This window comes from Amblyomma maculatum, chromosome 7, assembly GCF_055883805.1.
Source record: "Amblyomma maculatum isolate TAMU_Amacu chromosome 7, ASM5588380v1, whole genome shotgun sequence".
In the NCBI taxonomy this organism is placed as follows: Eukaryota; Metazoa; Arthropoda; class Arachnida; order Ixodida; family Ixodidae; genus Amblyomma; species Amblyomma maculatum.
Genome location: NC_139350.1, coordinates 117,619,464 through 117,632,326, shown reverse-complemented (window position 1 = coordinate 117,632,326; position 12,863 = coordinate 117,619,464). Strand labels below are relative to the sequence as shown.

General features: G+C 44.0%; 1 long non-coding RNA gene across 1 annotated transcript; it reads right to left on the bottom strand.

Moving 5' to 3' along the window:
* Positions 1–238: 238 nt before the first annotated feature.
* Positions 239–8,394, bottom strand: LOC146184528 (uncharacterized). The gene is made up of 3 exons (XR_014708573.1): positions 8,240–8,394; positions 5,658–5,750; positions 239–356 (listed from the first exon to the last, which is right to left on the bottom strand). It is a non-coding gene; the product is annotated as an uncharacterized LOC146184528 (long non-coding RNA).
* Between the last annotated feature and the right edge of the window lie 4,469 nt (positions 8,395–12,863).

Below are 12,863 nucleotides of genomic sequence, written 5' to 3'. Positions count from 1 at the left end.
TTCTATGATGTGCCTTTCTGAAGGCCTCATGAAGCAATTTTACTACCCGGCAAGTTCAGAAAAAAAAAAAAAAAAACGTACTGGACACGATAGTAAACTAGTTATATAAATGGGTACAGGTACATTCAAAAAATTAATTTTTGGCCAGGTTTTGTATTTTAAAGCCGCATACCCCTACCAGGACTACAATATATTGCTATGAAAAAGTTCGAAGTTAAGAAAGATATATTCTCACCAGGCAGGTCACTGACTTGGGCCTTGTCAATTTCCTCTAGTGTATGTTCGCCCTTGAGAGATAAGCTTCTTCTTTGCGATGCCGAAGGCCGGATTCTCAATTTGTCGTTGACGATTCCAGTCTACAAAAAGCGTAAATACTCTTCGCTATCATGCTTTTTGAATGAGCAGCGAAGTGACTACAAGAAAACAGGGGATAACTTGGCTAACGTACAGCCTCCATCAAAAATTAAAAGCAAGAAGCATTTGCCACAAATCCGCGTAGTGGAGTTCTTGAATCATCCGTGGGTATCGTCCATTTCTGAGTTGTACGTTTAAACCGAATTTGCCTCCACTGTTTAGAACATCGGGTACCCTGGCGGTATATAACAGGCCACAGGTTGCGCAGAGCACTGGGGCACTTGGGGAAGGCTGTGGCCACATAGTTTGCCCGTTGATTTAATATGTTTCAAAACTCAAGATGCAGCACATTTGCACAGATTCGGGAAAGCTTCGGTTCGAGCTACGTTCTGGTCGTGTACATATACAGTTGCTGAAATGCAAAAGGCCGAGAAAAATAAAACACGCACTGAGCAGAGCTGGCCCTAACTAAAGACTGCATTTGTTTGCTTGCTTTATTCGAAAAAGGGCTCTTAATAACCAATAGCTGCAAGTATGGTCTGTGTCGCCGCTCTGTTGACTATTCCTATAATGCGCGCCAGATAACATTTTTCTTCATGCACCCGACTAATCTATCCGGCTCAAGTGCGCGTCCCTGCCGTATTTGGCGGTCTGGTTGGCTCTAGTTCTGTACAAGCACTACATGTAGCTTGAAGCTGCGGCCGCACATTGTTTTTTTTTTAAGTTCTAATTACTGCCGAAGCGCATTACAGAATGATGACGCAGGCAGTATGCAGAGAAAAAGGAATGTGAAGCCGACTGAAAGTGCAAGTTTGCATAGGATGCGTACAAAAGAAAAGAGACGTAAGTTCTTTTTTCGCTGTTGAACAAATTATACTTGATTTAGTGATCAGCCAAGATGTACTGCTAGAAAGAAAAAAAGAAATACTTTAAGAGCACTGCAGAACATGCACAGCAGAGATGCAAAAGCCTGAGCGTTGCTGGTGCTTTTCGGCCATAGACGTGTCTTCATTTTTGTTTTCTTTTTTATTTTTTTTTATTTTTACCTTTATTTCTGTCAAAGTCCTCCAGCCTCCCTGTGCTCAACAGGGAGAGTTATGGACACTTTCGCAGGAGGCTGGTATAGAGTAGCGGCATGTGAATGAGTAGTGTAGAGTAGTAGGCAGTGTGAATGCTTTTGTGTGTGTTTCTTTTTAATTTGTAAACAAACTGGGAAAAAAAGAAAAAAAAATGTGGTGTAGAGTAGTGGTTAACGCACTCGACTGGGGCACGATATGATGGTGGTTCGAGTACTGACGTGAACACAACTTTATTTTTTTCTAATCATGATTGACACGCCGTAGTAATATGCTACGGTGATACGCCCTCTCTATAAACCCTGTAGAAGTCACTCTGAGGAAGAAATGCTTTCTTGATAATAATAAAAAGATATTTAATCACGCACGGAGCTTCACAAAGGTAAGCAAGGCCTCGCTGTCACTAAGTGATGAACAGATATCTTTCCTGCTTTCTACCATTCAGTGTATCATAATTCACCGAGTCGAACCTGGTTTCCTTCTGCTGTTTACACTCATGTTTGGTAATTCAACATCATAATGCTGGTGGGCAAAGCCAAAAAGTCAGTTATTGGCTTGACGACTCTGCCCTCTTTACAAGGCAACGATAACACGCACAGTTCAATACATTGCTATTTGTGGAAACAGAGAAGATAATCAAGGAGTACGCACACTGAGAGCATATTGATTATACAAGAAAAAATAGAAGGGCAGTACAGTTTGACATAGTGTACATTGCATCTGTAGTACCGCTCTGAACAATCACGAATGCGCATACAAAATAATCATAATACATTTTGACAAAGTGATGGATAATTTGAACCGCGTTACTTACCACCAATCGTCTCCGGGCCATACCCTCATTTACCCTTACGCAGCACGAACTACCGTAACTGTAGAAGCATATGCAACCGTCACCTTAGCCCAAACTATAAAGAAACAAACTTGTACACTGTTCTCACCAGTCAGCTTCTACTCTAGAAATACTCCCTATATCAGCTGGCCCACAGGATGCCGCAAATTTTCGCCCTAAAACTCGCGAAAAGAATGTGTAATTCGAATATTACGAAGGTATGACAGCCAATAAACACGCGACTTTCTGTATCACTTCCCTTAATAGATTATAGTATTATTCACGGAACCATCCTCCCACTCTAGTTTGGAACTGTGGATTAGAAGGGCAGCTGATCATAGCGGAATTCAATATAACGAGCTGACAGTTCAGCTCCCTTCCGTAATTTTAAACAAAGAACCTGGATTGAGGGCTTTCAGCATCGGAAGCAAATCAACATACAACTTGACAATCCTTGAAGAAATAAGAAGATGATTCCGAAACTTCGCCTTGAACTTTCCGCCTCATCTATTGCTCTCCCAGAATTAAAAAATCAACCTGCACATTCAGCCTTATCTATTGCTTTCCCTGGAAAAAAATCAACTGAACTTCCTTCATACAGCGGCTTCCCGGTCACACCACTATGTCTCAATAAACACGAAACAATCACGAGGGCTTGCTCAGGTTCACTCACAAAGCCTTAGCAACCTGCGGGCCCACTCAAGCTCAGACACACACAGCTGGGCTCACTGAGCTCATGATCTTCAAACTCTTTTAAATCACTAATCACACAAACAAACTCAGTAACAACTCATTCGGAGTCAACTACTCTTTTGACTCACGTCATGCGCCGACTCAAACGAGCTAGGCTTACTCACTGATTTTCACCCGCGACTCATGTCGACTCATTTATTTGGGCTCACTGAACCAGCTCATTTGGCCTCACTCATGTCGGCAGAAGGCTCATATCGTACAGGCTCACTCTTTTCTACACACAACTCATCTGTAGCCACTCGTTCCGTTTTACTAACTGATTTTATAATAGTCCTCTCGACGCCCCCCCCCCCCCCCCCCCCCCATTCGCCTTACTCGCTCATTCCAGCTGTTTCATTTGGACTCGGGACTCATCTACACTCGCTGATTTGTTCAAAAAGAACAGAGATAGGGTCACTGAGCTGAGAGTTGTATTCTTTTTCTTAGCGAAAGTGGCACCGAGGAAGGGAATCATCTTTTGGAAAGAGGTTACATCTGGGGTTCGGAGTTTTGTTTGATCGTTTCAATTAACGTTAGCGAGCCTGCACGCGTGATTTTATTGCTAAACCATTGTATTACTCATAAGTGACAGTACCCGGCGTCGTCCAGCAAAACTGGCGCAAAGTGACGCCAAAGCCATGTGGCCTTCAAGAAGCGTAGCTCATTGGGCCAGTTGGTGCATGGTACGGGGAATAAACCACCGGAAAAGACGTCCTGTGTACTTATATGTGCGAACGCGTCTTATTTTTTGCTTTATTCTCCATACCAGGTGACCTTGCGCAGGAACTTCAAACGTGTTAAACGTGAAGTTAAGCGTGCAATTAAAGTGGATAAAACAATAAATGCGTTGCTGAATAAAATCCGTCATAAATATTAAATGTTTCAGTAAAGAAAACGAGTATGATGAGAAGGCTTCGAACCCAGTGCGCTCGGGTTGTGAGCAAGACGAGTCTAGATACGCCATGTAACGCTCACTTTTGCGGTTTTTTAACGAAAAAGGTTCATATGTAGTACATCGTAACCTGACTGAAGATAAAGCGCACGGGAAGACACACACAAGAGAAGACACAGGACACGCGCTAGCGCGTGTCCTGCGTCTTCTTCTCTTGTGTGTGTCTTCCCGTGCGCTTTATCTTCAGTCAAGTTACAATGCACCATCTAGCCCAACTTCAAGTTTTGTTAAAGTACATCGTATGGTCAGTGAACCTGGAAAAAGAAAATAAACTCGCGTTGTGATGATACTGCATTGGCATTCGCAGCACGTAAATAGTCTTGAGTCCCTTCCATAAATTTCTGCCTTGTTGCCAAACACATTCAAAGGTCAATATTATATGCAGTCGGAACGCATAAACCAAAAGGCAGAAAAGGCTGGACTGGGCATCTTCCTATCTGGGTTTGCATAACATTGGCGGCATTCATTAATACTTAAAGTCTTATTATAAGTACGCCAGGGAGTTAAAGCAGGAAGGCATTCCACAAAGTTCTGTTCTTAGGTTACTCAGAGTCATCGCCAAGACGCTGCGCCTGGAAACATCCTTGGTCGCGGCAATTCAGTATTTCCTCTCCTCTGCTTTTATCCAATCAGCAAAGGAAAAAAAAGCGCACACTATCATTCAGAAAAAAACCAGTCATGTTGAAAGTTTGAGCCCGGACTGATGACTCAGTTCGTTATTTCAGTGCGAGTCATGGTTCATGATTCATGCACGACTAAGACCATGATCCGAACAGGAGTTCAGACTCACTCATGAGTCAAGGCTCATATCATGGTCTGAACGTGAGCTTCAGGGCGCCGACGAGAGGCGATAAATGAGGAATAGTGCCTATAGCTTCAGCTGACTAGAACACTAAGTCCAGCTCTCCGACTGTCTCGGAAATTCCATCAGCCATACAATCATCTCATCAGCCGTAACCACTTCTTTAGTCTTGGAGTCTTTGGCTTGCGCAAGAACCCCTCGGCTGAGACACAAGCAACATATTTAAGTTTATTCTCTCTCTCTCGCTTCAGTGAGACGACAAATCGCAAAAACAAGGAACAGAAAACGTATACATGTACAGGTATAAAGCCATGGCGCTGCTGAGCTCGTTCTTCGCGGTTAGAAAGCGGAGTTGTTGTGTAGAATAAAGCTAAGCGAAGGAAGGGTGAGAAAGAAGAGGAAACGGGCGTGAAAGAGAGGCTATGGGTTTTCCGGACGAAGATATTTTTCTGCAAACCAAAAACCATGCGTACACCGGAACTCGTTGCAGCACAAACTCCATCATAAGCGCCAAGAATACTGTATCCGTACCTTGCCCCATCTCCCCGATGGAAATTAGTAATTTTGATAGGTTGTTTCATAATATAGAATATATCTTCTTCGGCGAATCTCAATTCACAAAAATGCATGTGCAAAGAATCAAACTATTGCACCTGGGAAAGTTTTGGTCTTTTCAGCACCTGACCTATGCCATGTTGAAAATGCTCGTACGGAAGTGACGCCATTGCCTTTACTACGTTAACACGAGAAAAAAAGGGCACAGAAGCAGCGCAGAAAGCGCACCGAGGCACGCGTATGGGCACGAAAGGTTTGCAGGTAGAATCCAAAACAGATTACATGAAGCTTTGATGAGATCTATGAAAGGAGCTAGTCAGTGTGGAGCAGAAACCACAGTGCTGAGATACATACCAAAAAGACCCCCTCCTCGCTCCGATGCATAAGGACCGAGGACCTCTGCTTGCGATCAACGAAAAGGCTTTCGTCGAACTTGGAACCATTTACCTGCAAACAATTTTTTTCTGTGATTCCACTAATTATTCACTCCGTTATGTTGTGCTTTCGCTTTGTCCACAGAAATTAAAAAAAAAAACATCAGCCAGACACGCAAAACCTTTTCGCACAGTTCATATTCTGGTTTCAAGTTACGACGTTAACCTGCCCCCATCTGCTCAAAACAACCTGATGGTTTACTTATACACGTCACGACACTTGTTGCAGCCTTCACAAAGGCTTATGATTGCCTAGGTAGCCAAGACTACAGCCTTAATTTCGGCTCAAAGCAGGACAATGTGTTATGTTATGTAGACTTTTATCCTAACTTGTTCGGCTTGATTCTAACAATTTTCCCATGGGGGCGGGGGGGGGGGGGGCTGCGTGTATCACATGCCTGCATTCCTGTGGCTTGGGTTGTCCTTCCTGACCGGCGCTGCAAAAGCTTATCAGCAAAGTGGGGAAGCACAATCCTCTGCAGGAAAAAGCGGGAGTATGCTGATTGGCAATGCGCTGTCGCTTACCTGCTTATCTGCACCTGTTATCATCTTTGAAAGAATGATTTCCAACTCTAAAGATTCTGTATCAGTGAAAGTTGAATATGTTAAATTATTTTTCTTATCGGACAGTCGAGGCATCGGATAGAAAATCATAGGAAAAAGTACAGCTCTACTGTTCGCATTTACTGAAGTCCCTTTCAGCAGAACATTCAATATATAGAATGCGCCGCTCTAAAGGTGACGCTTCTCCTAAATGCAAACGCGAAACGTGGTATGTTGCGCAGTTACTCGGTTCCTATGAAGGGGAGGGGCAAAGCTGGGGAATGAACTCGCCTTAGGTTCTTTATAGACACCTGTACCTGGCGCTTCACCAGTGCTTTAATCCTCCGCTTTTGACAGCCGCTGCTCATTCTGTTTGGAGGTGGCCAACACCTTCCACACGGTTTGGGTATACTGAAATTATCCTTCCCCTCCCCACCACATCCACATACAAAGTAATTTTCCTACCCGAGATGTCTAGGATACGACACTGCTCGGCTGCCAGAAACTATCGGCACAACAGGGCCTGGTTCGGCGGAACTGCGCAGCGGTCAAGACCAACGGGATCCCGGAATGGGGGACCCCGCTTGTATTGCAAGGGGCGAGACCCATATAGTGGCCTCCGTTTGAGCACCTCTGCGGTAAACAGAAACATTAATGCTTTTCATTACCAACACCACCCGCGAAGCGCACGCGCATTCAACCGTATGCCAGGCATCGAAAAGATTGACGCACTGGTCACGCATCTACGTGCTGCTCCATGGACACGACTTAGCTCTCCAAATATTTATCAAGGAAAGTTTGTATCGGTCGGAGCGCACGCTGCTAGTACCTTGCGTCTCGCGCCACGTGGCCAAATTGCCGTTGAGGCTCAGTTGCATATGAACGTTTCTGCGGATCATGGTTTGATAAAAGCCAGTGTTGATCATAAAAAAGATGTAATTCTATTAATTGCACACAATAAGCACAATAATAACTCAATTAAAATATGTTGCAGTCAATTCCTTTGTCTCCTTCAGCAGTATATTCAAACAGGCGAGTTGGTGGAACATATCGAAAGGAAAACCGCGTTAGAAACAAACACCAAAGCAGAGAACCACAGGACGAGCGCTCAGACCGCTTCAAGTTGCCGAGCAGTAAGTCAAATTTTGGTGTACCGAACGCAGTCTTGATTGCATAACAACAGTGCCGCGTTCAGACAAATGAGCCAGACCGAAGACCACTTTCAAGTGGTCTCAATGTTCACGTCGTGAAACAGGTTTACAGGGTTAGCGTTGGAAGCAGGTGCCCAAAGCGGTGCACCAAAGCATCTCCGCTCGCTAAAATTGATCCTGGGGTGCCATTAGCGAAAGCGCACATTTCAGATGCACGGCGCACCGATCTATGTGTTGAATTTTCCGCTGAATGCGAGTTCGATAGAAGGAAACATCACTCTTGCACGTTTGCACGAAGTTTTCAAGAAATTATTTTATGAGCTAGATATAAGTAACTATTCGATATATCGGTTTCATTGCGTAGGGGACCGACTGTATATATATTGTTTCGCAATTTGACAGGTTAAACGATAGAAAACGAAGAGTCTAGCTAAAATTGTTTCCATCAAACTAACCTCCGAATACGAAGGCATTACGCTGTGTTTAGTGAGAGAAAGGGGGGGGGGGGGGTATTATGGCATGTTTTAAGCCCTAAGAGCGTAGCAATTCTAGAAAAACTGTCATTATCATTGACATTGGACGAAAAGTACAGTGCCATATATTCTTAGGACCAGGCTTGATTTTTATTGTAGCATATCGTCTAAATTCACGATTTCTGGCTGTAGTCCACGCGTGACCCAAGAAATTGTATGCAGCTTTAGTTGCTGAAGCTCCTGAATTTATTTTCTTCAGCTGGGAAGCACGAATCGCTCGCTAGATTACGCAATTAACTATAGGTCTGCTCTATTCAGCATGACGTGTAGCTTACGACGTTATGGGTCACGGTTCCGTTGACTTCTACATCCAGACGCAGCCGTGGAAGTGTTAGCGTAGCTTTCTCAAGATTCAGCGTCACATCTTCAGTAACCTGGACAACCACTGATCCGTCAGTTCCTCGTTCTTCAAGCACGCGAGGGTATGCAATTTGTCGTCCCGCACTGCTATCTGCAAAGAAATAAACAAGTGGCTGAAGTGACGGGTTGAGTCTGTATCGAAAGAAATAAAAAGGCAGGTGAAATGAGATTCTCAGCTCCGGCTGATGCACGCGGAAATCAGATCGTATAGTTTGCTGAAGATGTTTATACAAAGTTGTTCTTGAACGAAAATATTACTTGAACCATATCTACGTTATTAATATTCTTGGACTTTAATGCGTATCCTATAACTTTTTTAACTCTGCTAATTTCTTAAAGGAAACCGGGCCTGCAGGAGAAGATACATGGCGCAAAAGGAACAGGACGCAGTAAAGAATAAACAAGGAAAAGGCGCTGCGTGTTTCGTCCTGTTCATTTTGCGCCGTGTGTCTCCTCTTGTCATGCACCAACAAGACCAATGATTGATTCTTACGGCCTGCAGAAAACTAATAAGTGTTCTTATTGGCTCTCACCAATAAAGCGATGCTCGCAATAAAATTCAACTGTAAAAATAAATTTAATTTATTCCCTGAAAACGTACCTAATGTAAATAAGTTAGCGCTCTGCTTATTTGATCATTGTGTACGGGAAAAGAATGGCGAGCACTAACTTGCTTACCTGCAATAGCAGCAAGGAGTACCACAAAGCTGGAAAATTTCCTCATAGCTCTTCTGTCCGGCCGAGTGACTTTGGAAGTGAACTATGTAAGTTTTGTATTGCGAGCACGCATATATCACAGCAGGCAGGCATTAAGGCGCTGAAAAAGCAACAATGAAGTAAAAAGAACATGCGTTTTTCTTTTCAAATTTTCTTTGCAGCATACGTTCTCAGTCAGCTCCATGCACTGGTTACAAATCACGCAAGCATGTAGCTCTTGTCAAAGGAACACTGAAAATGGCGTATATGAGAACTTACGCAGGGAGAGTGAAGAATCGCCTGCGGAATAAACGCTGAAGCTGAAGCTAGGACTGAACACGTAGGTTTCATACGACTGGAAGCTGCATTTAGCTTCTCTTATACCCTAATCTACCTCAAAAATTTTATATTTAAGAGGGAAGGTCCTTACTTCTCACGTTCAGCGATTTCTGTCGGTCTGTCTGCGGCTCCAAGTTCAAGATGGCGGATTTTTCCCGTAGCTATTATGGGCTTGAGTTAGAATTTTTTCAAAGGCCGAAGTAGTGTTCAACATGGTGGTTTGCAACCCTAGCAATCCAAGAATAATCAAAAGACATCATCACCTACCAACGAGTGACGCTCTGTTAAACATTTAAGAAAAAAAAAACATCGTTCATCGGGAATCGAACTTCTACCACTCCGATTACCAGACGAGCCAACTACCGCACGCCGTGCATTTTTTTACCGTGTTATTTATTACACGAGTTGAGATTACACAAGGCGGGCGGGAGAATAGCATATCTTAGTTCTCCTTCTACAGAGTTCCTGTCGTCTCCCTGGCATCGTATAGTAATATAGGGGCGCAAAACCCGAAGCATTGTTCACCTTGCTTGTTTGCCACCTTAGCAATCCAAGATGACGTTTATCCTAAGGACAACCCTATGTCACGTGGTGCTACCCAAGAGGACGGCAACCCTAAGGTCCGCCCTAGGTCACATGATGCCCCCACAGAGGGCGGCCAAACCTGCGGATTGAAAAGACGGTGTTGAAGAGGCTACCACCGCAACATTTACAGCTTTCGCTCTATTTCACTGGGTTTAAAACATACTTAAGCCTCCAAAATTTTTAAATCCTTGGCGCAAGGTAGCTCACACACAAATATATGCATGCATGCATATATATATATATATATATATATATATATATATATATATATATATATATGTACCGTCTTTGCCAAAAGTGACGAGGCTGCAACTTTTGCTTGTCGCTCGTGTGGTGAAGCCAACATGGATTCCCAGAGGATCAAAACTTGTTAATAAGTGAGGACAGGAGCTCGCCTTTACTTTGCACATATTTTCAGCTTCCGAAGTGGTGCGAATTCTCTACTATCCGTCTGAAAAGCAGATCACGCAGCCTGGTTACTTTTGGCAAAGACTGTACATACATACATACATACATACATACATACATACATACATACATACATACATACATCCAAAAAACTTAACGTCGGAGAGGCCAAGGCAAGCGCAGAGAAGTAATTTATTTTACTGCTTGCTATTGACCTGAAATATTCCTGCCAATAATTTAGGGTGAAAGATAATTAGAAACAAAATAGAAGGAAGAAGAACGGTCCAATGATGGGAACTGAACTCACGGTCTCTGAACATCGCGTCTGGTTTTCCTACCAGTTGGGCTATTCATCGACGACTGTTCAACTATATACATTTTGGGGTATTAACCTTGCAAGACGAAGAACTCATTCTGTATCAGAATGCTTCATTCACAGTCTCTGTAGTCTTTTGTTAATTTGTAACATATCAGGTAGCCGCCGCTCCCTTTTCGTCTCGGCAATGAATGTGTATCTGCTGGGCCTCATTTTAAACCTGGTGGATTGGCAGCGGCCACCCAGAGTGACTCACGGAGACAGGACACTGACGTGCACTCGGCGGCAAGTGATGAGTACGGGTTGGTACCAGTCGTCAGTAAGAAGACCAAGTGTACGATGCGCAAACGAGCAGAGTCACCCTCGTCAAGCACGTCTATGATCGTCACGGCGCGAAGTGCCTCGGTACATACAGCTTTGTTTGTACCGCAGTAATCGACGTACAATTAGAAGTTCCTGAACAGGCAAGCCATCTTCATACATATAAAGCCTAGTACCGCGATGGATCAAAGACGTTAGAATAAACAGCTATAAGAACGCAATTGCCATTGATGTCAATGAGCGAAGCGCACTAGACAGTTTGCCCGACGTAACTAAACAGGACAATATTAGCGTACGCCCTCTTACTCTTCAAAAGAGGGGAACTATGGCTGTGTAATTTGCAATGTTGACATCTCCCTTTGTGACGCCGATTTGAATAGGTTAATCACGACGGCGACCAATCGCTTTTCAATAACCCGAGTTTATAGCCTAAGAAGAGCTACATGCACAAGCTGACTTTCACGGAGGACTGCATACCATCGTACATGAAGGGTCGGCACTTTCGACACCCAGTATGACCTTTCGTGCCTACGCCTTTGAAGTGCAGGAAATGCATGAGGGTCGGCCACGTGAGTGCTGTGTGTAAATACTCCATCGTGTGCAACAGATGCTCCTAACCACACAGGGTAACATCTGCCACGCCACTACCTTAAAGTGCGCCAACTGCCGTGGCCCTAACAATTATTCGTCTAGAGATTGCGCCTGTCTGAAAACCGATCGAGCGGTACTGAAACAAATGGTGTTGACCTTTCTACGCACAAATAAGCCGCTGCTAAAGAACAGCGACGTCGTTTGTGCCACCAAAGGTCGTAGAAGAAACGGATAACCTTTGAAGCGAAATGTCATGTTATCCCAAATGCATCAATGGCAAATCCATTCCCTACGAGAGAAGCCATCCCTTCTTGGGAGCTTTCATTGATAGAAATGTTTCATGGAGTCCCCATCTCAAAGAAATGAGAAGCAAACTTGCAGCGATTGTCCAAGTTCTTTCCTTTTTAGAAGGAAGTGCTGGGGCGCACCAATGCACCTGATGCGCTAACTGTGCCGGCCACAGTTTCTGGGTGAGATACAATAAAGCTTCCCCATATTTATTACCATTAGAAAAATGAACATCAGGACCCTTCTAAACCTGCAAGCTCAAGCTCTTCCTATATGCCTTGGACTACCAAAATGTGCCTCAAAAGCAGCGACTGTTCTTGTCGCCTGGGAGCATCCTATTACTACGCACCCGGCTGTTGACACAATGAGAACACCTAGTCGGTCCCCAACAGGGGTCCTTAGTCATCATCAAGATTTCCTTCTAATAATTAGGCCAAGCACAGCATTTGCCAATGTTAAAGAAGCTCATCGCACCTATATTCCTTCGAAATTCACCCTTACTGTACGACCATCCTCCCCACATAGAGTACATGCATTTTTGCAAAGAAGTCAAGGATTTCATCACCTGCTCTTAAACAATAGACATTGTATTATCTGCACTTCAAACATCAATGCCGTATACATATCTACATAGATGGCTCAGTTAATGCAAACAGTTCCGTAGGTTCTGTGGTTTTAACGGGCAAGTCAAACCTGGTAAAGGTTAAAACGTCATATCTGACTTCTTCAACTACTGAAGAACTGGCTGCCCTACGCGCTGCAGTTGAATGCATTTGCCAAGAACATTCAATTGACTGTACAGTGTTCACAGATTCTAAATAAGCCCTTTAAGACCTGCAAGCTGCACTACGCCGCCGGTCACATGGCCAACTCGTTGCAGAGATCCGCCAGCTGAACCACGATGCAATATTGAAAGGTGACGATAATACTTTTCAGGGACTGCCAGGACACTGCGGTATCAATGGAAACTACAAAGCGGGCGAGGCTGCCCGCTC